General features: G+C 42.1%; 1 protein-coding gene and 1 long non-coding RNA gene across 2 annotated transcripts in view; one reads left to right on the forward strand and one right to left on the reverse strand.

The window, feature by feature from the left end:
- LOC139264688 (disco-interacting protein 2 homolog C) overlaps positions 1-27207 on the forward strand; it is a 622729-nt gene that overhangs the window by 294426 nt on the left and 301096 nt on the right. The window lies entirely within an intron of this gene.
- On the reverse strand, positions 387-13707 carry LOC139264001 (uncharacterized). Its single transcript, XR_011593271.1, has 2 exons — positions 13567-13707; positions 387-5244 (listed from the first exon to the last, which is right to left on the reverse strand). It is a non-coding gene; the product is annotated as an uncharacterized lncRNA (long non-coding RNA).

Here is a 27207-nt window from a genome sequence, read left to right on the forward strand (position 1 = left end):
GCTACTGGATTGCAGAGCAATGTGATCGGGGCCCAAAAGAGGCGAGGGCCCAGGGCAGCACGAGCAGTATGTGTGCGCAATAGGTCCGTGCAGCAGAGCTAGTCTCCAGTCGTCTTGGTTAAACCTTGCCACTGGACCAAGACTAGCTCTGTCAAGACCGTGTGGTGGCTGGTGTGCAATGACCACCACACGTTAAAAAAATCTATGCACAGGCATCTTCCACCCTTCAATATGCAGTTCAGGACCAGGAATATTAGGTCCTTCACTGAAACACCTGTGAACTCACCCCTTTTTGGCGTGGAAGCAAGTCATCCTCGATTCGAGGGACCGCTTAAGAAGAAGTAATTTAACAATCTCTTTAATAACTTTCCTTTAGCCTGCTGAAGCTGATTTTACAACAAACTTTTGTTTATTAGATGTGTTTTTACGATAAATAACAGTTTCAAAATTTCTGTGCAACTCAGTTTACACATTTACACCATTAAAACAGTAAGGCAGTAATGTGTGAATGAAAAGATTTTTTTAAAAAATTAAATAGAGGATTGAATACTAATTAAAACGAAAAGCTTCAACCCAAGGGCTTCAATTAGCTCAAGGTCTTTTCCATATTAGAATATACATGTTTACAAACGGTAGGACATGCCCATCAGTCAGTTGATCTTTAAGAATACATACAGTGCCACGGATGAAATGTAAAATTATTGAACACCTCAATCCAAGAAATGTCCACCATCCATATTTTAATTCATTTTAAAATTTCTGTCGGGTGACATTTTATTGAGAAAACTTGACAGAATTGCAGTGTCTAAAACATTCCTCTAGTCATTGTTAGTCTGCTCTTTGTGCATCTAACTTTTCTCTTAGAAATACTTGTTCTGTTTTTAGAAATTAAAATTAAAATTCCCTGCAAACTTTTGCTATCTCTTGCTGAGTGTTCCTTGTGGATATGTTAGATTACAAACCCAATGTTTTTTGAACTTGTTCATGACCTCACGATGAGTCACAACACTGGAAATCAAAGCTGTGATCCTGGTGAAGTCTCATTAATTGTTTTCTCAGGAGATGATGACTAATACACTTCCTTAGCTGATGTCATCACCGCAGTGCCGCCCCCAGACTCTCTCATATCATTACTCTTGGTGATAGAGTTTTTCTCCTTGATTATCGATAATGCCTTAAAGTTGTACAATAGCAGTATCCTTTTGATTCAGAGGTTACAGTCGTGACCAAGAGTGGAACAACATTGAAGTCTGAGGACTTTATTGCAGAATCAAAGGTCAGTTCTACAACCAAATAAACAATAATTGACCACTGTATTGAGATTCTAAGGTAAAATCTTGTTACATTTTGCACTGAGATTTATTACAAAAACTGGAATCCTTCTCATTTTGTGCTAAGCAAATTGCATCCTGCATTTATCTCATGATGTTGTTTGTGAGCCAAAAAGCAAAGGTCAGGGATGAGGTGAAATGGTGGGGAGTTAATGGGAGCCAAGGGCTAAAACTTACAAGACAGCATCAATGCCAGTCAACCGGAGAAGACTGGCCAGCGAGCCTGGGGCAAGAGAGAAATGCCTGTTCCTATCTTTGTGCTTGGTAACCAGTGCAGAGGAGGCCCGAGAGGGTAAATGGCAAAGTCTGAGGGGTTCAGCTGTCTCAAGGCTTTCAAAGACATCCAATTGAGGTGAGTGGGTGGATGTCGTGCGATTCCAAGGTGGAAGGTATTTGGGCATGCCATGAGCAAAAGTAGGCAGTGGCTCGAGGCCAGATTAGTGAGGGAGAGGTGTAGCTAAAGCCTGAGAAGGAAGCTCTGGAAATAACTGCGGGCTCCTGGGAACCAGCAGTAAAAATTTTTTTTAATTAAATAATGTTTATAAAAGTTAAATATCCAAAAATTATTGGAGGCTTGAAACATCTCAAGCTGGTCCCCACAGAGCCACCTCGGGGGACTGACTTGGGAGATCCTGAAGGTAAACAGACAACTGTGCCAACGTCCTGGGAGTTCAACTGTGCAGGATCCGGTAACAGTTACAGGGAATAGGAAATATGCAGCAGGAAGCGCTTGAAGATGCAAAACTAAATAAAAATGAGCTCTGGATGTGGGTAATGCTGGCAAGGTCGCATTCATTGCCTATTCCTAGTTTCCTGGAGGAAGTAGTCGTATGGCTTGTCCTTGAATCGCTGCCAACCTCGTGGTGATGATGCTCCTGCAATGGTGTCATGTAGGGAATTCCAGGATACTGACCCAGTGATGATGAAGAAGCGGCAATATATATATCCAAGTAAGATTAGTTTGCATCTTGGAGCTGGAGGTGTTCCCATGATGCTGCTTTTCTTGTCCTTAATTGCAGTGGAGTCAGCTACTGTTGAAGTTTAGTGCCTTTGGTATACAAGGATATATAATTAATTCCTTCATCTAGCATGCATTTTATTTGTCACACTTTTTAATGTGCTAATTTTCTAATGGTGCATTCGCCTGGATGGGTGCGGCTGCAACAACTCCAGAAGCTTGACACCATCCAGGGCAAAGCAGTCTGCTTGATTGATATCCCATCCATTGGCTTAAACAGTCACTCACTTCACCACCTGTATACTGTGGCTGCATGTACAGGATGCACTGCAGTAAGTTACCAAGGCTTCTTGGATAGCATTTGCCAGACTCGTGACTTCCACCACCGAGAAGGGCAACACCATCACCTCTTAAATTCCCTGCCAAGTAAACACCTTCCCGACTTGGACATATATCGCTGTTCCTACCTTGTTGCTGAGTCAAAGTCCTAGAACTCCCTACCCTAACAGCATTGTGGGAGTACCTTCACCACAAGGACTGCAGCAGTTCAAGGTGGCGACTCACTACCACCTTCTCGAGGGCAGTGAGGGATGGGCAATAAATGTCCGTTTTACCAGCGATGCCGACATCCTGAGAATGAATTTTAAAAAGTATGTAACTTATAGCTCACCATGTATAACATTACAAGAGATCAGTTAGTCTAACAGATAAATGGGCTGTATATGTAATGAAAGCAAAACTATACTTTTGCCAAAATCACATGCAGAGATGCATTGATTTTGCAAGGACAATTGAATGTCATCAAGCACACATTTAATGAATCATTGAGATGATTTTTCACACTCTTACTGTGAACTTCTGAATGGCGCACCAATTAGCAGTGCATAATGACATGAGGGAAGCCTTGGTAACATGTTCATCTCTATTGGTTACCATTGAGCACTTTTTGTATTCAGAACTTTCAATAAAGTACTTGGGCTAGATTTTCCGCTTGTTGCCGCCTTTGTTTTCGCCCTGGAGGGGCAGCAATGGCGGTGCTGAGCTCTTCCCGCTGGGATTTTCGGGGTCGGTTTCGCCGGGGCGCGGAGCATTACCGCTCGGAAGAGGTGAGTCGGTGTGCAATGCCCCTGGTTGCGACACCGGCTCGATTTTTGGCTCCAGCCTGATCCGTAGCACTCTGGTGGGGACCGTCTGTGAAAGCGGGCGGTCCAAGCTGTAGCGGCTACAGTGAGGTAAGTAATGTCGACCTCGGGTAAGTGTGATTCTTTTGTTTGCTGCTTGTTTTACGATTTATGTTGTGGTGACGTGAGTTACTTATTGGGAATGCTTCTGGTGGTTTTTCAGGTTTTTACTTTTCTCCCCAGGCCCCTCTGAGTGCTCCAAGGCCAGCTGTTTAGCTCAGGATTTTTGCATGCTCAGCCGGCCTATGCCCAAAGAGAGGTGTACAACGCCTCACTTAGCGCTCCGCCCGCACTTTGGGCCCAGCTGCCCAATTTTGCTGACTGAGGTGCAAACTGTTCCCGGGCCCTATCCGGACCGCTCCGTCGCCATTTCCACCCCGAGATGAACAAAGCTGAAAATCCAGCCCATTATATGTATATTGTTTTGTGGTTCATATCTTTGAGTTAGATATGGCCCTTGCGGCTAAAAGGATCAAGCGGTGTGGAGAGAAAGCAGGAAAGGGGTACTGAGGTGAATGATCAGCCATGATCTTGTTGAATGGTGGTGCAGGCTCGAAGGGCCGAATGGCCTACTCCGGCACCTATTTTCTATGTTTCTATGTTTATTTTATGCTAATAGTTCACATTAGAATTGGATGCTTCTCAGTATGTGGAATGCTAATGCTTATTAAAATCTGATCTCTAAGGGAAGCATCACTTTCATATAAATAAAGCTGTCAGAAAAGTATGGTCAGAGCAACAGATGGCATGAGAAGCAGTGCAGATACAACTAAATCACTTTGAAAGACATTACAATTAAGGGAAATATAATGCAAAGCAAATCTTGGCTGGAAACAAGGTTTCAATAATGTGAACTATTATGTCATGAACTGAGAGTTAATAAATATATTGAGTACATAGCTCCTGGATGGGGTTTTACATTGGGATATAAATCTTAGTAGAAATTGCACAATAAAATTTTCAACTATGCACCTGATTTATCCGGGAATTCATTTTCTGGTCTATAAATGGGCCTAAGATTAAAAAAAGAACTTTAATTTGTTAAAACCAATGTCAGTACTAAGCAAGAAAAAAAGATTGTCAACAGTGTGCTGCCATATTTTGAAGACCTCCAGCTTGTAATATTCCATTTCTTCACCTTCACTTCAAATTGGATGAATGGAAAGAGATCATCATAGTCAGTCCCTCTGAATTGAGAAAAACTTGCTTCCACTTTAAAAATGAGTCCTTAGGTGGCTGAACAATCCAATATGAGAACCAAAGTCCCTGTCACAGGTGGGACAGATAGTGGTTGAGGGTAAGGGACGGTGAGACAGGTTTGCCGCACGTTCCTTCTGCTGCCTGCGCTTGTTTTCTGCATGCACTCGGCAATGACACTCGAGGTGCTCAGCGCCCTCCCAGATGCACTTCCTCCATTCAGGGCGGTCTTTGGCCAGGGACTCCCAGGTGTCAGTGGGGATGTCGCACTTTATCAGGGAGGCTTTGAGGGTGTCCTTGTAACGTTTCCTCTGTCCACCCTTGGCTCGTTTGCCATGAAGGCGATCCGAGTAGAGTGCTTGCTTTGGGAGTCTCGTGTCTGGCGTGCGAACAGTGTGGCCTGCCTAGTGGAGCTGATCAAGTGTGGTCATTGCTTCAATGCTGGGGATGTTGGCTTGGTCGAGGACGCTAACGTTGGTGCATCTGTCCTCCCAGGGGATTCACAAGATCTTGCGGAGGCATCGTTGGTGATATATCTCCAGTGACTTGAAGTGTCTGCTGTACATGGTCCATGTCTCTGAGCCAGACGAATGGAAAGAGAAAGTAATTGATTACTGCTGTTTCCACAATAAATACAAGCACACAAAAAATGTCAGGAAATGGCCAACTAATCTATCAAATCTGTTTCATCCTGATTATGGTGCATGTCCTGTGCGCCCCCTCCCCGGGGTTTCATGGCAGAGGCAAAGAAACCAAGACTGATCTTGAAAGATTCTGGGAAATTCATTTTTGTTCCCCAAAAGTAATCGTACAAGCTCTTGGAGGCCGTGGTAATTGTTATCTGGGCCGAGTTAACCCACCTACCTCCTTCCTGAGGTCAGTGATTCTGCAGATAGCACTAATCATGGGACCTAACTTAACTTATGCTCTTGCAACTTGCACTGATGCAGCCTGGTCCTCATTTGCCTATCTAGCTCAAATAATCGCTCCACTTGGACAGGTTCTAATGCTTTTATCATTTTAATCTTCAAAATCTAATTGTCCAATCTTGAAATCTACTTTTCTACAGTTTAAAATTCCCTAAGCCAATCCTGATTCAAGGTTCTAAACGAGGAATCAATCGAGTGACACCCCCAACTCCCGCTGGTATTTTGCAGGGCTTATTATCACCTGCCTAATGAGCAGATTGAAACTGGGTACCAATATTGTAGATGTAGCTGGTCTTGCAGACGGTAAGGATTGTACTTCTAGTTTTGTGTTTAATTGTCTGAGTGATATATCCTATTTGCTTTTGCAGTAACCTCTCAACACTGGTCACGGACCTTCGATGTTTTGTGAACTAAAATCCCCAGCTCCTTCTGTTCAGCAGTCTTGAGTGCATGGTGTGTACATGGCTGGAATAACCTCAACCCAAATGAATCACAGTGCACTTGCCGACGGTGAAGGATATCTGAGACACACAGACCCATTCTGCCCATGTCCATATCCACCTAGCGATTATTTATTGAACTCCGGCAAATCTTTTCATGTCATCTGCAAACATGTGAACTGTTTCTTTTCCCCGCCCTACCCGATGACTTAATCCAGAACATGAATAAAGAATGCTTTAAAGTAGTAACTTAAGCCTTTACAGTATAAATCTGTCCTAAGAGAATATAAACCAAGATTGGCAAGTTCCGGCAATAGTGTTGCTGGTGGATACAGTTACTTAAATTGTGTGTCTCATATTGGAATTGATGTGTGGCATAGTTAGTGGTACTCTTTCCTGAGAAGAAATGGATAATTTAGAAAGGGAAAATATTTCCAGTGGATTAAAGAAGTCAAGATTCATTTCCAGACAATATGCTGAATTATTGATACTGGACTCTTGATGTTTGACCAAAGCACTTGAAGTTTAGGCTTTTTCCCCATGGTGCACACCAATTGGTTATATTTTGAGTTCGGCGCTCTCTTTATCTTTGCGCATTACACCATTTTTTTTGTGACTTTTTAAACTTTCTATTTTTTTGGACATTTGCCCTTTGTTGCTCATTGTTTTATCATTTAGAATGCTATTTTTGGTTACAAAAGCAAAAATGGAAATTTGAAATAAAAAGAGAAACTGCTGGAAATAACTTGTGGAGAAAGAGAAAAACGGAGTTAACATACCTTTGGTTGGTCTGATAGTATGGAGAAGTGCACATCCAGCTGATCGAAACCCCTTTGTTATCCTGCCCCTGTTATTGGCATGCAGTTATGTGCAGTAGATTTCTTGCTGTTGTTTATCTAGTTATATGACTTTCCTTACTATTATCGGTATGTGGAGTGAACCCATTTATAGAATACATAATGGCCCATATGTGCACGGTTGCTAAGAGACATTGTGAAAACTTGATTTTCCTTTGTTAAAACCTGAAGTTTTTAATGTTCTGATGACTTTTGCGGCAACTCTTCTTGGGGATTGAGGAAAATTCATGTAAAAGCTTTAAGATGTAATGCATACAATCCACCCACCCCCCCTCCCCCACCGCTCCCAAAAGACTTGACTCTGAAGGAACATAGGAACTGGAGTCGGCCATTTTGTGCCTTGAGCCTGTTCTGCTATTCATCAAGATCATGGCTGATCTGTGACCTAACTCCATATACCAGTCTTTGCCCCCTATCCCGTAATACCCCTGGTTAACAGAAATTTATCAACTTCCAATTTAAAATTAATCATTAACCCAGCATCAGCTGCTGTTTGCAGAAGAGAATTCCAAACTTTACCACCCTTTACAAGTAGAAGTGTTCACTAACTTCACTTCTGTAAGGTCTGATTGTAATATTTAAGCTACGTCCCCTCGTCCTCGATTCACCCAACTAGTGGAAATAGTTTCTCTCTCTCTATCTTATTCATTCCCTTTATTATCGTGAAAATTCACCCTTCTAAATTCCAGGAAATACAGCCCTAGTATGTGTAATCTTTCCTCATAATTTGATTTTGGGCACATGTTTGTTTACCACGTTTTTCTTAAAAACTTTCCATTTATATTCAACATCAGTCGCATCACCACTGAGGAGGGTTAGCCAATTTACCTGTTCCAAATCATCTGCTATTTTGGAGAAGTTTGCCCTTCTGAAATTCAGGTACGAGTTGCAGGTTCTCAGTACCTTTCGTTCTACGAGCCAATTGGAACCGTATAATGTGATCACTGTTGCCCAGATGTTCCCCAACATGGAGGCCTGATATGAGGTCAGGCGCACTACTAAACACCACTAAAGATCCAATATATGATTTTCCCTAGTTACTTAATTAACATGTTGAGTCAGGAAACAGTCTTGTATATTTTCAATACTTTTTTCAGCTGCACTTCCCACCAAAAAGCAACAAACTTGAGGACTGGGAAAAATTTAGAGTTCAACAGAGGAGGACTGAGGGTTTAATTAAGAGGGGTAAAATAGAGTACGAGAGGAAGCTTGCAGGGAACATAAAAACGGACTGCAAAAGCTTCTATAAATATGTGACGAGAAAAAGATTAGTGAAGACAAACGTAGGTCCCTTGCAGTCGGATTCAGGTGAATTTATAATGGGGAACAAAGAAATGGCAGACTAATTGAACCAATACTTCGGTTCTGTCTTCACGAAGGAAGACACAAATAACCTCCGAATGTACTAGGGGACAGTGGGTCTAGTGAGGAGGATTAACTGAAAGATATCCTTATTAGGCAGGAAACTGATGGGATTGAAGGCCGATAAATCCCTGGGGCCTGATAGTCTGCATCCCAGAGTACTTAAGGAAGTGGCCACAGAAATAGTGGATGCATTGGTGATCATTTTCCAACAGTCTATCGACTCTGGATCAGTTCTTATGGACTGGAGGGTAGCTGATGCAACACCACTTTTTAAAAAAGGAGGGAGAGAGAAGACTGGTAATTATAGACCGGTTAGCCTGACATCAGTATTGGGGAAAATGTTGGAATCAATCATTAAGGATGAAATAGCGCATTTGGAAAGCAGTGACAGGATTGGACCAAGTCAGCATGGATTTATGAAAGGGAAATCATGCTTGACAAATCTTCTGGAATTTTTTGAGGATGTAACTAGCAGAGTGGACAAGGGAGAACCAGTGGATGTGGTGTATTTGGATTTTCAAAAGGCTTTTGGCAAGATCCCGCACCAGAGATTGGTGTGCAAAATCAAAGCGCATGGTATTGGGGGTAATGTACTGACGTGGATAGAGAACTGGTTGGCAGGCAGGAAACAGAGTCGGGATAAACGGGTCCTTTTCAGAATGACAGGCAGTGACTAGTGAAGTGCCGCAGGGCTCAGTGCTGGGACCCCAGCTCTTTACAATATACATTAACGATTTAGATGAAGGAATCGAGTATAATATCTCCAAGTTTGCGGATGACACTAAACTGGGTGGCGGTGTGAGCTGTGAAGAGGACGCTGAGAGGTTGCAGGGTGACTTGGACAGGTTAGGTGAGTGGGCAAATGCATGGCAGATGCAGTATAATGTGGATAAATGTGAGGTTATCCATTTTGGGGGCAAAAACACAAAGGCAGAATATTATCTGAATGGCGGCAGATTAGGAAAAGGGGAGGTGCAACGAGATCCGGGTGTCATGGTTCATCAGTCACTGAAAGTGGGCATGCAGGTACAGCAGGCGGTGAAGAAGGAAAATGGTATGTTGGCCTTCATAGCTAGGGGATGAGAGTATAGGATCAGGGGGGGTCTTACTGCAGTTGTACAGGGCCTTAGTGGGGCCTCACCTGGAATATTGTGTTCAGTTTTGGTCTCCTAATCTGAGGAAGGATGTTCTTGCTATTGAGTGAGTGCACCAGACTGATTCCAGGGATGGCTGGACTTACATATGAGGAGAGACTGGATCAACTGGGCCTTTATACACTGGAGTTTAGAAGGATTAGAGGGGATCTCATAGAAACGTAAAAGATTCTGATGGGACTGGACAGGTTAGATGCAGGAAGAATGTTCCTGATGTTGGGGAAGTCCAGAACCAGGGGACGTAGTCTTAGGATAAGGGGTAGGCCGTTTAGATCTGAGATGAGGAGCAACTTCTTCACTCGGAGAGCTGTTAACCTATGGAATTCCCTGCTGCAGAGAGTTGTTGATGCCAGTTCATTGGATATATTCAAGAGGGAGTTAGATATGGCCCTTATGGCTAAAGGGATCAAGGGGTATGGAGAGAAAGCAGGAAAGGGGGGTACTGAGGGAATGATCAGCCATGATCTTATTGAATGGCGGTGCAGGCTCGAAGGGCCAAATGGCCTACTCCTGCACCTATTTTCTATGTTTCTATATACATTCCCATGTCCACTACTTTAGTCACTTCTTTGAAAAATTCAATCAGTTTCGTCAGGCATGACCTACCCTTTACAAAATCCATGCTGGCTCTCTCTGATCAGCTGAAATATTTTAAGGTCTGCAATCACACTATCCTTAATTACAGACTCTAATAATCTTCCGATAACTGATAGGCTAACTGGTCTATAATTTGCTGATTTCTTCCTCCTTTGTTAAATAGCGGACTGACATTCACAATTTTTTAGTCTAAGGGCTGTTGAATGTAAAAACTGAAGATGAACAAATTCTCCTTATCCATTTAGGAACCCCAGCTCACCTTTTTGGTTGAGGTAGACGTGCATGCTTACACCAATAGGCCTACTTATGGAAAATTGATCCATTTTGTCTTTTGAACCAGGAAGGATAATAATTAGAACAATGAGGTTAGGCATTGTTCTTTCCCTCCCTAGTATATTATTTTGACAAAGACAAATGGCATTGGACGGTTGTAAAGCCTTTAAAGGGCTAGATTTTGGCCGACTTTGGGACTGGGTTTTCGCCGCGATTTGACCCTCCGTGGCAAAAACCCAGTTGGTGGGATCCTCGATGACCTCTTTGCGGCGGCACTTCCACGTCGCGCTTTTGGTTCTCTTGGGACCCGTACCCGCGGCCAGAATACCCGCAGGGTCAAACCTGTTGGTACAGCCCTTCCAGCAGCGGTAAATATGAAGACCTGCAAAAAGGTAAGTTAAAGTTTTTTTTTGCAATTTTTTTTTGCTTTTTCCTCCTCCTAAGGTGTGACCGGCCTCAGATTAAAGTTGCCGAAACTCGCGGTTTGCGGCACGAATCCTCGTGCAATGCCAATTTTACTGAAGTAAAGGCCGAAAGTTAGCCCTGAAAATGGTAGCGCAGCAAAAACAATAATTTTGGCGTAAAACCACCGTTTTTGCAAAAACCCGAAAATCCAGCCCAATATTTTTTCGACACTTCAATAAAATCCAAGCAGATTGGTGAAATTCTTTGTCATAACTTTACTAACAAAATTTGTGTGATTGTGTAACAGAAATTCTTCTATAATCAGGCTGACTTTTTTTTAGCCAAAATTATCAATAGGAAGAATTTCACCGCAATGATTCTTTTGTGAAGAGGCACTTATTTTCTCATAATATATCATCTGTTATGTCTGTGCCCTGCCTTGACCCTGAGATGCTTTGCTATGTGCTCGTGCTAGGCATACTAAATATACCAGAACTGTAAAGTCTTCACTTTGTCCAATGCATTTGCATTGATTCTGCTGAGAGAGATTATAAAGAACATTGCTTTTTAAATCAACCTGCATTAAAGAAACATTTTGAAGTTTCTTTTGATTGCACCTCTGTGAGTGGAATGGTTTTCTATATTAAAGGTGCTATATAAATGCAATGTGTTGTAACTGATGGATCATTAAGGGCCCTTCTAACTGTTTTATCCCTAACTGAACTACTTTTCACTAAAAATCTTGTGATTTCCATAATCGGCATTAATCGGCTCTTTGCAGATTTTTTTTGTGTTGCAGAGATTTAGCAATTAGTTCAAAATGATGAGAGTTAAATGTTTGACTGCCAGTAGGGAAATTAGAGGATAGTGATCTGTTCTGCAAGATCGTTGCTCGCAATTTTTTTTCCTAATATAACAATTCTGGTGTTAGTAACATAAAATACAACTTAAAAAAAATATTGAAGGGTTGGATTTTTCAAAATAATATTCGTCAAAATGTGCAAATTGAGTTGTGGCAGCTTTGCTAACGGGTTTGTAAATTATTAGAGCTGAAGCTATTTTAAAGAACCGCGCATACAAGTTTCTACTTGCCCCGCAGCCTGACTTATTTCCCTGAGATGTGTGGTGCCGTTACACACACGTTTACTACTACATACGTCATTGTATCTGAATCAGACACGAGCAAGACTTTTAACTAATTGTTAGATCCCCAAATATATTTTGTAATTTAATATCCTTTTTGGTAGCTTGTAGCTACTGAAGGACAGATTAAACCACATGGGATGTTTTGATCTTGTTCCCTTTTAAAGCTTTAGGTGTCGCACCCATCGTGGTTAAGTAAATTCAGGAATCAGTTGCCTGAGTACAATTTCTGGTAGTATTTTTTGTCTTCTTTCAGAGCTGATCTGAAAATGTATGCTAGCCTTAACTGAACTGTTTGACTAACCATGGAATTAATTATAAACAGACATCAATATTTTATCAAAAACTAAATACTGCAGATGCTGGAAATTTAAAATAAAAACAAAGTACTGGAAATACTCAGCAGCTCGGGCAGCATCTGTGGAGAGAGAAGCAGAGTTAACGTTTTCGGTCAATGACTTTTCGTCAGAAGGAAGGTCAACGACCTGAGACATTAACTCTGTTTCTCTCTCCACAGATGCTGCCTGACCTGCTGAACATTTCCATTATTTTCTGTCAATCTTTTATTTCAGTTTCCATCCACAGTCCTCTGTGGAAAAATTTAATTTGTGTGATGTTTGTATTTGTCAAAAAAATCTGACACAAAATCTATTGATTATTGTTGCACTGAATTCTGTTTTAAAGACACGTTTTCGCTGAAATACAGTTGTGGTTCAATGAGGATGCTTGGAAGCTGCAGTATTGTTCTTTTTGTTCCTTATGTCCTTGACTGGTCAAATCACGAACCAATATTTAGACTGGATTTCCTACTGTGAAAACTGATCACAGAGGATTTATCCTCTTGTCTGATGCATTTCCCTATATGTAACATTTTTTGGTATTCTGGCAGCATGTTGATGAGGAGGGGGTGAAGAACAAATCCTTGCGGGACTCCTGAGGTAATGTTGCGGGGACAGAAAGGGAAGCCATTGCTGGAGATGCAATGTTGACTTTCGGGTAGGCAAGAGAGAAGGCAACTAACTCTACTGAGCTGGACAATAGAGGAAAGGAATTTGAGGAGTATGCTGTGATCAACCATGTCAAAGGTTGCAGAGAGGATGAGGAGGGATAACTGTCCTTTGAAATGGCCCACAAGCCACTCCGTTGTCAAAGCGGCAGCTCACCATCAACTTCTCAAGGGGCAATTAGGGATGGGCAAAAAATGCCAGCCTTGCAACGATGCCCACATCCCGCGAATTAATTTAAAAAAAATACACCACAGTCACAGTCATCATGTGAAGTTTGAAGTCATTTTGTGGCAGAGATTGAGATCCTAATCCGTAACTGTTAATAAATGGTGCTGCTAGTTCCTTGTCTTTGATTTCTCAGGACACTAATACTGCAAAGCAGGGATCAGGACAGTTTGAAAACCTAACCAGAAGCTCACAATCTTGACTATAAAAGTGCTACCACCTCCTGAAATGAAATGGTGTTTTTGTTGCCGGCAAGATATTTTAACAGACTTGTACAGCATTGGAGCTTTTCATAACTCTTATCAGTTTATTTGGTTATACAGTATTAGTTTAAAGATGCTTGGGATCTTCGAAGTATATTCATACCAGTTAAAATGAATCTTCAGAAAGGCTTTTCTTGCTACTGGGCGCCTGATGTTGCACCAGGAGAGGTCCTGCTTTTGATCTCTGTGGGCTGAATCAATGGCCTCAATTTTGGCCCAGTCTGTTTTTCGGCGCACTTACCAGAGTTGCACCGCTTTTCTCCGTTCCGAAGTGCGGCGAAAAATGTTGTTGCCACTTTGGCCGCTGTCCGGCCTCCTCCCTGTAGTTGTGCAGCGTGGCCAGTCGAGCCGGGGGTGGAGCCAGCGTTCTGCGGTGTAAACTCTGCCGGGACATCTGCGCATGCGCAGTGGAGTCTGCTGTCGATGTCCACGCATGCGCAGTAGCTCCTCGCCCCCAGCATCTCTGTTTGCTTGCTGTAGCCTCTCCGGTGATTTGCTTGCTGCAGCCACTCTGGGCCCCGATGCCGGCCAGTTGAATCGCTCCCGCCCCTAGCCCAGGCCGAGTGACCTCCCGGTGCGATTTCTAAGAGATCGATTGTACCGGGAGGCCACTTGGCCAGGGCTAGGGGCAGGCAGGCAGGAGGACTGATAGTGCTCCTGCCTGCTGATGATTTCTATCAGTCCTGCCTGCCTGCCCCTAGCCCTGGCCGAGTGGCCTTCCGCATCGGCTGACCCGCTACCTTCCCGGGACAAGTTTGAAGATGAAGATAGGACTTTCTTCAATTTTTTATTTATTAATGAATTCTTATTACTTTTTGTTTGCAAGGTTTGGTGGTTTGTAAGGCTTGGTGGTTTAGGTGCAGGCAGGTTCTCTCCGCTTCCCGCCCCTATTCCAGACCGAATGTCCTCCAACGTACCTACCTGCACTGATTTCTTTAATGGTTTTCTCAAGTGGCCACATACGCTGGCCTAAGTATAAATGAAGTAACTATTAGCTGGCCAAAGTTGCCTAAATGGGCAGAACTGGTGTAGGTGGCTGGTAACGCCCCTTTTGAGAAAAAAAAATGAAATTTAAAAATAATCGCAACTAACTCAGTTGCACTGGTGCAAATTGATTGGGGAAAATGCAGATTTTTAAGTTACGCCAGAAAAACCAAGTTACTCCAAAAGAAACGGAGCAACTCCTGACCAAAATTGAGCCCATTTGAGTGGAACATTTTTTTTGAAGGCGTGGGAAGAGCTGTGTGCTGCAAGTCGTCATCCTCATTTGTCGTTGAGGATGGGGGCAAGGAGAATCTCCAGTTTTAAAATGTTGATCAGTTTGAAGGTGACATTTGTGTTTTAGCATGTTTAACCAGAATTTTAGAATTCATGTTTTAGGGATTGATTACCACAATTAATCATTTTAAACCCTAAAGTTACATGGACCAACTGTAGTAAAACTGCATAAACAGCTGTTCCTGACAATTTACAAAACTTGAATCCTAAGTTTTTCATTTGTTCCTTTCATCTTTGTGCTTTGAAACATGATCTTTTTTGCAAGTGAAGGCATGTCGAAATGTGGCTTGGATGATGAGCATGACCTTTTTTTGGGCGGGGGGGGGGGAAAGAAGGAGAAGAGAATTGGTGTGAATATGAAGGATCTGCAGGAATTGTGATGGTAGTGTTGGCAAAGCCAGTAAAGAATGTGACCCCTCGTTGATGAGCCATGTGGCCTTTTCTTGCTCAGGATTTTGTTCTTCTGTAATTTGTGCTGTGTATATGAAAGGGGGGAATTACTTGCAATTGGTCTAGCCCATACAAAGATGGGAAGTGGAAATTTAATTTTTATATCTTTTACAGCAATGTGAAGCTGGTGCTTGTGTTATCATAACATTACTCATTGCATGAGGACCAATAATAACCAGTTTAGCGTGCTAATTTTGTGCACTGTTGGCTCAACAGTGATGTGCTTTCAAATTAAAGATACCTGGTAAGTGATTCAACCTTGCAATTTGAATACCCAAATCTCTCTTTTCCCTGTGTCTTCTGGAAGAATGCAAGACTGTATTTTGGCTTCTGGGATTCCATAGTGGCATCATGTTCATTGGGGATGGAAAGTATTTTTGGCATAGTGTTGTAACCCCAGTAGTTGCGAGTTTATATCTAGGCCATTAATTTCCCATCACTGTTGGGTTATTTCATCCTATGAACCTCCAAACTGTCAATCAACAAAGGCAGATGCCCACTACAGACTGCAATAACGTAAGAGAATGAGGACTATAATTTAGTGCTTCCAGTGGAGAAAATAACACTCAGCAGAATAAAAACTGGTGCACTGGGGCATTAAATGGTATGAAGTCGGTATTTTGACTGACAGCTGGATTTATAATGCAGATTTTATTTGTATTTTAAGTCTTGTAACATAGTTAAAAGCCCAAAGAGGCTGGTAGATGCTTATTTGAGCAGCAGACTGTTCAATATGCCTGTGGAGTTGCTGTATACTGGATGGTTGACTGCATAAGGCTTTCTGCAGTATAGGGTGGGGGTGGTTTTATAATGAGGCAGACAATTCCATTAGCCTCTGTTAGCAGAGTTATTTGTCTGGCAGCCAGTTGAATTATCAATTCATAACAACATGTAAGCAAATGCTAATTATAAAATAATGATTAGGTCACAGAAGAGCACGTATAATTTCTGGTTTTGGGATTGCACAGTATGTTCTGAAATATTTATCATGAAAAATTGACCAAATAAAAAGGATAATTGAATGGATTAAAAAGCAGTTTGACTTCAGTGTTCGGGATTTTTTTTTTGCATTTGATGTTGAAAATGTACACTGAACATGGTTCTCTGGATTGTATTGGTCATTTTTAAACACTGTTATTTGAACAATTCAGTTTCAAACAATCTCTATACATGTCTTTCTTTATTGGTCACCAGATGACTTGCTGGGGGGTGGGGGAGAGGAAACAATTTATATTTCACAAAGTTAGGATTGCCAAATTGTGAGGAACCATAAAACCATAGAAGTTACAACAGTTTGCCCAATGGTGTTGGTGCCAGCTCTCTGCTGGAGTGGTCCAAAACTAGTCCCACTGGCCCACTCTCTGCCCACAGCCCTGTGTTTTGGCCTCTTTCAAATTTTTAAACGTGCTTCAAAATCTTTCATCCATTGTGGAAGGTTTTGATTTGTAGAACCATATTCCAAAGTGAACTGGGTTTATTCCTTCGAAAATTAATTGTAAATGCGACTCTCATAGCTGCCAGAACGAGGAGTCTTTTCGTCTGATTAGCCTGGGCTAAGAGATAAAATGTTAAGTTTCAGACAATTTGCAAATCCAGTCTTGAAGTTAGAAAAAGTCTGTGACATGGGTGAGAATTTTTGAGTTTCTACAGTATGATTGATAACTTTCAAAACTTGGAGCTAAAGACTCAGACTTTTCAATAGGACAGGACCACTTAAAAACTGGTTCAGCAAGTTCCTCGAAGGCTCACTAGTCACATATGCCTGCTCTTATACTATGCCATACTGGAAGAAAGACTTGTATTTATATAGTGCCTTTCACGACCACCGGACGTCTCAAAGCGCTTTACAGCCAATGAAGTATTTTTGGAGTGTAGTCACTGCTTGTGCACAAGCAAACTCCCACAAACAGCAATGTAATAATGACAAGATGATCTGTTTTTGTTATGTTGATTGAGGGATAAATATTGGCCAGGACACCGGGGATAATTCCCCTGCTCTTCTTTGAAATAGTGCTATGGAATCTTTTACGTCCACTTGAGAGAGCAGCCGGGGCCTCATTTAACGTCCCATCCGAAAGACGGCCTCCTCGACAGTGCAGCACCCCCTCAGTGCTGCACTGGAGTGTCAGCCTTGATTTATGTGCTCAAGTCCAACCCACAACCTTCTGACTCAGAGGCAAGTGTGCTACCTACTGAGCTATAGCTGACTAGGTAAGGCTCAGATTCTGAGCTCTGCTGAATTGTTTGATTTTAACCAGAGAGAGAGTGGGTACTTTACAAGTCGCCTCAGCACCGCTGGACTAAGAAGGGGAAAGATTGGCATGGTCCCCTTCTGATCCCTGTCACTGGACGCTTGTGGAATTGTACACATGCGTACATGGCGTGAATTGGGCTTAATCAGAGGGCTGCTTCCCCAAACTCTCTTACTTTTGGTTAAGAAGTTTTGTATATTTATTTGTAATAAAATTCTGCAAAGCAGTTTGCATCAGAAGGTGTGTTCTGTGGTGACGGCACTTGATTAATGTGGTCTGGATGACCCAAGGCCAATGAGTCCTGGTAAGTTTATATTGATCGCTTTCTTCAATAACTCCACTTGGCAGGATGTAGTAAGTTACCGAGCTCTTATGGCTATGGTTTTCCAAAGGCATAGTTGTTTCCAAGGCTGTTTATATTAGCTTGATGGGAATCGCTTGGGTTTGCAGTCCAGACGATCTTCTCACAGGACAAAATACAGTGTTTTTGCTTCAGTTTTTTGTGAATAAATAATTTCTGACCATTTCGTTAAGGCCATCAAATAAATTTGCAGAAAATGGGAATTTGAAGCTGCAGCCTATGTGAGACTGCAGTGTTCCTTAACTATGCAGCAGTTTACAGTGGCAACATAGTATTTCACTGAAGTGAATGCACTTAATATGATCATATTTCATATCACCATGAGCTATCTTTTTCCATGAACAAAGTATTTTGCCATTCTTAATGCCAGAAGATACTCACTGCCTGTGATTCAGTGTGCAAGAGCAGCATCAGAAACTTTTTTTTTGACTGACAGATGATCATGAAAATCGAAATTTGCAGCAGAAATTCATTATTTATCACCGTGGCACCTGCAGTACCTGTGGAAAAATGCAACTCTGCATTTTTCTCATCCCATGAAAATTTTCATGGTATTGCTTTTGCCAGTGGAATATACCTTAATAAAGATCTGGCTCGATACGCAACTTGTATCGCTGCCTTTGGGAATCCAGCAGTGGTATGTGGGACTCGCAACCCAGACAATCACGAGTTCAGATTCCAAGCATACAGAAACACAGATTTGTTTGCCCTCATTGGGTGTTGTGTGAGGCTGTTGAACAAACTGCTATATGACAGAATGTTGGTATTTTGTTTGAAGTATCATTTTGCCATTGGATGCAAAATTGTAATACTGAATTTCAGAAATTATTTGGATGGCCAGTCGCTGCATTTCTCTTGTCCAGACTGATGAGGAAATAAAGATCACGGACATTGTTTCACGACCATGTGCACGGAGTGCTCACTGCGGCAGTGACTTCAAACTATTCAAATGCTTCAAATGCACGAGCAGCTAGCGCACACATTGCATGCTCGCTTGTATTGCCTGACAGCATATTGTTACCATTTATAGCAATGATGCAAGACAAATTACTTGGTATGTTTCAATGACTATAGCAGCTACAACAAAACAAGAATATCAAAGCTTCATGTTCATTTATTTATAATATGACACATCCTGTGGCTTTGAATTGCAAAAATATTTAATTGAGACATTTAAATTAAATTTTTTTGCAGAGTACAAAATGTCCTTTAAAAGAATAATTCAATTGACTATTGTTGGACCCTTCTGATATTAGAAATTCTTCACTCTAACCAAACTCTACCTCTGTACAAAGTATTCCAGTGTATGACAAACAACAAATTATCCTCCGTTTTCTGAAATCAAATATTAACTGGGATTAGTCCGTATATTAACTTGTATCATCCTTTTAACAAAAAAATGTGAAATTGTGCTTCTATTGCAATGCTGCAATGTAACTTGTTAATGATTCTGGAGGATTGGGGTTCGAAGACTTATGCTGTCAGCGATTTTTCCTCGTTGGAGGCAGTAGGTTGTGGTGTCCATGAGCTGCACTCAGATGCCTTTCAGAAAGATGAAACTTCACATCTCCTTGAAGTTACATTAGCCAAGAGAATTGATTATACACTTTTAATTTAAATAGCCAGCTGTATTTGAACAACAAAACGTACCATATAAATTCAGACTGCAAGTCACCTACAAATAACATTCCCAAGTAAGTTTTCTGGACATAAGCCCACTCACATCTCCCAAACCACTTCCTGGAAGAGGTAATGTATCAAACTAGGAAGGGAAATAAGCCACTAACGCTAACCCATTAGTCATAGACCATGGGCCGAGTTTCAAAAAAATGTTTTTCCGTAGTCCCCTCTGTGCAAGTACTTCATATTTGTTTAGGGACCACTTCTCACAAACATCAATGTTCCCATCTTCAAAAAGTGAGCATTTTGCAGAAATTTTCATCAGAAAATAGGCAGAAATCTTGTCAAAACCTCGAATGATGACATAATTGCGAGTTACTTAAATGACCAATCACAACTGCTGTTCTTGTCAGTATCGCAAAATCGGCCAATCACGATCTCTAATAGATCGATTAGAGTCAGTGACTGCATGCACCGAAACAATGGCGTGCTGCATGCACATAGTTGTGGGAGCCAGAGGCAACATCATTTATTTTTCGAACTCTAGCTGGGTAAAATTTTTCACGAGTGTTCATCAGTGGAAATTTACTGGAACTAGAGATGCTAAAATTGCAGAGAATGCCATCGAAAGTTTAGATCTGGAGCTGGTTATTGCATCAGAAAGACTTGCAACAATCCCACATTCGATTGGTTATCAGCGGCAGTGCTACATGCGTTTCACTGATAAAATCCAAGATCATAATGAAAAGGATGTGAGGAATGTCATAGACACCACTCAGAATATGGTTAATCCTTTTGACCCCTCCTTGAAGACAGATCAGTTGTATCTCATTGCATCAGGCCAAGTTGCATCAGCACCTGTAGTCAAAGACCTTGGAGGCTGAGGAAAAGGCAGAGCAAGTATTCATGACTTTTCGTCAGAAGCTTTCATGATCCTGTCGAGTAGATGAAACTGAAGACTTTCAAGGACTCAGGCAAATATACCATAATAAAAGTAAAGGGTAGAGAGATTGCTCTGAAAGCAAGTCGGAACTTATTTGCCAGACTAATAGTTGTTGGAACAGTGAGAAAAGTGGACATCAACGAGATGCTGCGTCATACGTTAGGACCATTGCCATTGCCTCTAGCTAATCATGATGGATCCCTCATTGACAAACAAAGCCAAGCTCTTACACTTTCTTGAGGGGTCAGTCAACCCACCCCCTACTATTGATGGGATCCTAAGTGGTTCAACATGGGTATGGGATGCTGTGGTATTGATTCAAGTCATGAAACCACAATCAACATTTGGACAGTTTGCTGATTGAGTACTGAAAATTCTTGTGAGCCAAGCAAAGATGGATAAGTCCAGAGTGATCCACTTTGTTCCAGACAGATACAAGACCAACAGCATCAAAAGTGGTGAAAGTGGCCGGAGGTCAGTTGGAGGAATGCAAATCATCGAATTCTTCTCTCCTGACCAGAAAATACCAAAGCAGTGGACAGAATATCTGACTTGCGGTAACAATAAGGAAAATCTTCTCCAGTTCATCTATGAAAGATGGTGCAAGTCTGCAAAGATTATTGATGATGTAATACTCCTTTGTTGGACACAGAAGTGAGTGTCATGCTATACGTCAGAATGACAGCAAAACATATCTGAAGATGGTACCAATCCCAGCACTATTCTCCAACCAGGAAGAAGCCGACACATGACTACTGCTTCACACGCATTTGCTGCCAGTTCAGTGAGCATGTTATCATAAACAGTCCTGACACTGATGTCTTTGTACTGTGCTTGGTGTTCTGCAAGGACATTGATGCCAAGCTCTACATCTGCACAGGAAGAGGAAACAACAGGCAAACAATAGATGTTCATCACACCTTTGATCATGGGAAAGATGTATGAAAAGGGTTTCACTTTTTCAGGATGTGATTCAGTGAGTACTTTGTATGGAACAGGGAATGTGAAATCTGCAAAAGTCCTGATCGCCAGCAAAGAGTACTGTTTGACATTTGAGAAGTTAGGGACCTCGTTTGCTGTTTCACAATCCCTTTGTGAAGAACTAGAGAAATACAGTTGCGAACGAGGCCAGATGTCAAATGTTCAAGACCGGAAGTTATGCAGAGAAGTGCTGGTCATCAAATAAAGATTCACTGTACAAGCGCATACAGCTTGCCAATTAATAGTCTGCAATTCACAAGCGATTCTTGAGAACATGCCAGAAATCCCACCTCCAAAAGACCATGGGTGGAATCTTGATGATGTACTTGTCACAGACTGGATGACACTTCCTCCAGCACCAGCAAGTGTAATGGAGCTTGCACGTTGTTCATGCAAAAAGACCCAGTGTGCACAAAGAAGGTGCTCTTGTCGTCTCAACAAGCTACCTTGCACCGATACCTGCTCGTGTGTAGGTTGTGAGAATGTTGCATCTTTGCCTGAGACTTCTAGGGCTGAGGAAACAGTTACCCTTGATTCTGATGATGATTCATAGATATGCATTATTTTTCAGCCTCTTAACTTTTTTTCAGATCTATTTTGATTTTTCAGTACTTCTATCTTTAAAAAAAATCAATTCTATTACTTATCATTATTATAATTGTATGGTTAACAAATGAGTGCAGATGTCTGTCTGAAATGTCAGTGTGTATGAAATAAATGGTTGCTATGGTAGATTTCTTTCTTGGCAACGGATATGAAAACAAAACTTAGATTTATGTATAACTGCGCTATATGATGCGTTTAGACCTCAGATATACTCAGTGATGCTGCTTTTTAGCAATTCTTACATTATCCATATTTAAAATTTAGCAGTAGCACTGATATGGATTTTCTTTTCCCGAGCAACGGTGACATAACAACCATTTTTATGTTTTTCTTTGTTTTTGGCCATTTCTCGGTAACACTCAATTTTCAGACTTGGGAACTTTTGTTTTTTGCTTCAGATACATGTGTTTAACATATTTAGCATGGGTCTGGGTACTTCCCACACGGAGACTACGGAACTAAAAATCTTGGCAAGAAAACAGGCTCTGGCTCATGGTTTAACAGGCAAAAAACAGTGTCTTCTGCTTACAGGTTCACTAGTAAGTGTTGAACCCCAGGAGTCAAAAGCAAAATTAGTGCTGTATTGCTAATATTGCTGCCCCCAGGATTTTTACAGTGATGACAACAAGCCCAATGTACCTTGCTGCAAGCACAGTGAATCTATGGGTGCTGTGGTATAAAGGTTATGGGGCTAGACTAGCAAACAATAGTTGTTGGTTCAAATTCCACCATGGTAAATCATAACATTGAATTCAGTAAATTTGTTAATTTGGACCACAAAAAAAATATGATTGTGAATGCTGCTGGATTCCTACCTCTGTAACATCACCCATCTCCAGCCCCATCTCTAGCCCCGTCTCAGCCCATCTGCTGCTGAAACCCTCATCCATGCTTTACCTCCAGACTCGACTATTCCTATGCTCTCCTATCTTTCACCCTCATTTGCCACAGAATACCCAACATCGGACCTGTTCTTTTTGCCACAGTATTTATGGGGCTGGTCCAGTTAAGTTTCTGATCAATGGTAACCTCCAGGATATTTATGGTGTGGTATTAGACTATGGTAATACCATCAAATATCATGGAGGTGGTTATACTTTTCCTGATTATAGAATCATAGAAGTTTACGGCACAGAAGGAGGTCATTCAGCCCATTGTATTGTCTCTGCAGGTTGAAAAAGAGCTATCCAACCTAATCCCACTTTTTCCAGATCTTGGTCCGTAGCCCTCAAGTTTACGGCACTTCAGGTGCACATCCAAGTACTTTATAAATGCAATTAGGATTTCTGTCTCCACTACTCTTTCTTGCAGTCAGTCCATTCCAGACCCACACCACTGTCTGGGTGAAAAAAATTCTCATTAACTCCCCTCTCATCCTTCTACAAATTTTAATCTATGCCCCTGGTTATTGCCCTCTCTGCTAAGGGAAATGGGTCCTTCCTATCCATTCTAGCTAGGCCCCTAATAATTTTATACACCTCAATTAAGTCTCCCCTCAGGCTCCTCTGTTCTAAAAAAATAAAACAACCCCAGTCCATCAAACTTTTCTTCATAGCTAAAATTCTTCAGTCCTGGCAACATCTTTGTAAATCTCCTCTGTACTTTCTCTAGTGTAATTACATCTTTCCTGTAATGTGGCGACCAGAACTGTATGCAGTACTCTAACTGTGGCTTAACTTGTGATTTATACAATTCAAGCATAGTCTTCCTGCTCTTTTATTCTATGCCTTGGTTAATAGAGGAAAGTATCCCATATACCTTCTCAACCACCTGATATAACTGTCCTACCTTCAGGGATCTGTGGACCTGCACTCCCAAGGTCCCATTGTTCCTCTACACTTCATTATATTAGTAGTAGTATTATTTCTCAGTATCCTACCATTGAGTGTGTATTCCCTTGTCTTGTTAGCCCTCCCCAAAAGCATTACCTCACACTTCTTTGGATTGAATTCCATTTAAAATTTTTTTGCCCATCTGACCAGTCCATTGATATTTGAGATGATGAATTTATTCTGAGGGTTGTAAATCTATGGAATTCTCTGCTTCAGAGAGCTGTGGAGGCTGGGTCATTGAATATATTTAAGGCGGAGATAGACAGATTTTTGAGTGATGAGGGAGTAAAGGGTTATGGGGAGCGGGCAGGGAAGTGGAGCTGAGTCCATGATCAGATCAGCCATGATATTGAATGGCGGAGCAGGCTCGAGGGGCCAGATGGCCTACTCCTGCTCCTATTTCTTATGTTCTCATGTTCCCGCAATCTGCAGCTTTCTTTCTCCCTATCAACCACACGGACAATTTTTGTAACATCTGCAAACTTTTTCATCATGCCCCTACATTGAAGTCTAAATCATTGATGTATACCACAATAAGCAAGAGCCCTAGTACTAAGGCTTGTGGAGCCCCACTGGAAACGGCCTTTCAGTCGCAAAACACCTGTCGACCATTACCCTTTGCTTCCTGCCCTGAGCCAATTTTGGATCCAACTTGCCACTTTCCCTTTGGTCCAATGGGTTTTTCTTACCAGTCTGCCATGTGGGATCTTGTCAAAAGCCTTGCGAAAATCCATGTGGATTATATCAAATGCACTACCCTCATTGAATTTTTTGAGGAGGTAACAAGGAGGCTCAATCAAGTTAGTCAGGGATGACCTTCCCGTAACACATCCATGCTGACTTGTCCTTGATTAATCTATGCCTTTCTAAATGATGATTAATACTATCCCTCAGGATTTTTTCCAATAATTTGTCTGGCACAGAAGTTAGGCTGACTGGCCTGTAATTACTCGGTCTATCCCTTTCTCCCTTTTTAAACAACGTTATCAGTCCACCAGTTCTCTGGCACCGCACCTGTAGCCAGAGAGGATTCGAAAATGATGGTCAGAGTCTCTGCTACTTCCTCCCTTGCTTTTAATAGCATAGGATATGTTTAAGAGCATAAGAAATAGGAGCCGGAGTAGGCCATTTGACCCTTCGAGCCTGCTCTGCCATTTAATAAGGTCATGGCAGATTTGATCATGGACTCGGCTCCACTTCCCTGCCCGCTCCTCTTAACCCTTTATTCCCTTATTGCTCAAAAATCTGTTTATCTCCGCCTTAAATATATTCAATGGCCCAGCCTCCACAGTTCTGGGGCAGAGAATTCCATAGATTTACAACCCTCAGGGAAGAAATTTCTCCTCATCTCAGTTTTAAATGGGCGGCTCCTTATTCCGAGACTATGCGCCCAAGTTTGCCCCGACGCTTAGAACGGCGCACTTCCGTGAACTGCGCCGACTTTCTGGAACAAAAACCATGCCTAAAACTTACTGAGGAATTCTCCCCGCTCCTCAGGACGTCTTCCGGCTCAGCGTAGCACCCCACATCCAGTGGGGGAGCGGAGCCAGGTCCCGGTGCTGAAAACGGGGCTGGGACCTCTGCACATGCACGCTAGAGTGTGCGAGCATGTGCAGTAGCTCCTCGCCCCTGAATCTCTGCAAGCTGTGTGGGAGGGGCACGAAACACGCTGCCCCTAGCCCTGGCCAAATGGGCTGCCGAGAGAAGGAGCGAGGTAAGAAGTGACTCCAGGCAGTGGGATAGAAAAATCAAGCAGCAAGGGAGCGATCAGGGCAGCGGAATAGAAAATCAATCAAAGAGGGAGCAATTGAAGATAACAGGGGCCAGCCTACACATCAATTTAAATTTCCCAGTTGCATTGTGAAATTTTCCTGCGAATATCACAATATACGCATTCAAACAAACAACTGGATGATTTTATAATGGCCTCCGACGCACCTCCCCTGGCTGTCGGGTGGGTATGCTCTTCCCCCCCCTCCTCCCCCTCATTCCCCACCTCATCCCCCTCATTCCCCACCTCATCCCCCTCATTCCCCACCTCATCCCCCTCATTCCCCACCTCATCCCCCTCCTCCCTTCCCTCCTCCCCCTCATTCCCCCACCTCCTCCCCCCCCCCCCTTCACCGCGTTGAGCCTAACCTCCCGGTATGCATCTTACCGCCCCTAGCCCTGGCCGAATGGGCTCCTACATCGGCGGCCCGCTGCCTTCCCTTCACATAAAGGGATTCTATTTTTTATTTGTTATTGATTGATTGATTGCTTATTACTTTGGTCTTGGTGCTTTAGGTGCAGGGTTCCATCTATTTTTTATTAATTAATTGCAAATTACTTTTTGTGCTTTGTTTAGTGCTTGGTGCTTTTAAATGTACTGCTTTGTTTAGTGCTTTTAAATATACTTATGCTTTTTTACTGTTGTTGTGAAGGTGTTTAGTGCTTTGTATAATCCTCTAACTTCCCTCCCACCCGTCCCATCTCTGGCTACTTGTGCTGATTTCTGAAGTCTCCGCAAGGTTTTTCTGAGCGTACAAAAGTGGACACATACGCTGGCCTAAGTTAGTTTGGAGTAACTTTTCGCTGGCTAAACTTGCTTAAATGGCCAAAACAGGCGTAAGTGGCTGGTAATGCCCCCTTTTGGGGAAAAAAACTGAACTAACTAACTGAAAGTGGAGCAAACTAAATGGGGAGAATTGCGATTTTTAAGATACTCCAAAAAAACACTAGTTGCTCCAAAAAAAAAGTGGAAACTTGGGCCCTTTGTCTCCGGCTATGTTTAATTCGGGCCTGACGATATATCTACTTTCAATGGTGCTAAACCGCATAATATTTTCCCCCTCGCGATGTTTATCTCAAGAGATGGTCATTGCCTGGCATCTGTGTAGCGTGAATGTTACTTGTAGCATACGATGGTTATGATAGATTAATAGTCAGTCGGCCAACCATCACCGTTTGCGGGCAATTGGGGATGGCCAATAAATTTAGCTTTGCAAGCATTAACCTCATTCGGACAACAATAACAGTTTGCACTTACATAGTGCCTTTTACATAGTAAAAACGTTCCAAGGTGCATATCAGAAGCCTTAACAGACAACTTTTGACTCAAACAAATTTAAATCCAAGTGTGCAATAATTCGACAAGTATGTACTGATGTAAACTGTTTTTTAAAAAAAAAGTTAAAAGTTGAAAAAATATATCTTTCAATGCTGAATAATGTTAGTGAACATTTTGCTGGCGATTACTTGTAAGAATTGTGTTGCACTGTGACATAGTATTGGTTAACTGCCCAGCCGAGAGCATTGGCATTTGTGAAATGTCTGCTGCAATGGCTCACAGTCAAACCATTCCACCGAGGCTCACTGTTCAGCTCACACATGATGAGAAGGTACTTGGTCAAGGTGCTCAGGGCCAGCTGATATCACTGGTACTCTATGACAACATGACTCATTACCTTCAAGAGACCGAGGGAGCAAAGTGGCTTTTTTATGAGTAAATTATAAGCTTTTAATTGCCAAACAAATTGCAGAGCAAAGAGCAGTCATCAATATTTAGAAATCATGGCGG

This window comes from Pristiophorus japonicus, chromosome 5, assembly GCF_044704955.1.
Source record: "Pristiophorus japonicus isolate sPriJap1 chromosome 5, sPriJap1.hap1, whole genome shotgun sequence".
Classification (NCBI taxonomy): Eukaryota; Metazoa; Chordata; class Chondrichthyes; family Pristiophoridae; genus Pristiophorus; species Pristiophorus japonicus.